The sequence below is a fragment of the Peromyscus eremicus genome, chromosome X (genome assembly GCF_949786415.1).
Source record: "Peromyscus eremicus chromosome X, PerEre_H2_v1, whole genome shotgun sequence".
Taxonomy (NCBI): Eukaryota; Metazoa; Chordata; class Mammalia; order Rodentia; family Cricetidae; genus Peromyscus; species Peromyscus eremicus.
The window spans coordinates 71,793,153-71,794,041 of NC_081439.1; positions in this window are offsets into that span (position 1 = coordinate 71,793,153).

Below are 889 nucleotides of genomic sequence, written 5' to 3' on the forward strand. Positions count from 1 at the left end.
CTGGAGGATCAGGGATTTTTCTTTGCAACTTTGTCTCCTAGTAACAACAGACACTATACCTGTAAAGTCTCATGAACATGACTGCCAAACATGAGTTGAACAAGTATGATAACTATGGACATGTCAAATTGGAGGAAGAAAAGTCCAAGAGGCTTTGACCTTACACAAAGAACTGCAGACAACCGAGTAAAGCTGGGAGCAGGAGTTGTGGTCCTCCCCAGAGAAGAGACCACCAATTGGATGTCCCAAGACAAACAGTCAGCCCTGAAAACATGCATACACATAATATTATATTTAATCAATACATTTAGGAATTTATATGTATATATAAACACATATATGTGTGTAATGACAATTAATGAAAAATTAGGCCATGAATTTGAAGGAGAGTGGGAAAGGATACGTGAAAAATGTTTGAGGAAAGAGAAGGGAGAAACATCATAATTAAATTACAATCTCAAAAATAATTGAAAAATGCCAAAAAGGAGAGAAATGATAATAGGCTATAGAACTGAAAAAAAACTTCTCAAAAGAAAATTCAAATGACTAGGAAACACTTGAAAATGTTCTTAAGATCCTTCAGAATCAGGTAAATGCAAATTAAAACTACTTGCAGATTAAATCTCATCTGAGTCAGAATGTCATCACTGGGAATACAAATGACAATGGATGTTGACACTAATGTCTTAAGGAGAAATTCTTTCATCATTATTGGTGGGAGTTTATACAGGTTTATGCAATTAAGAAATCAGTCTGAACATTTCTAAAATACAAGCAAATGAAAAACACAGGTCCTCAGGCAATGGGATCATGATCCATCCCTGGTGCATGAGCGGGCTTTTTCAAGCCCAGAGCCTATGGTGGGACACCTTGCACAGCCTTGGTGCAG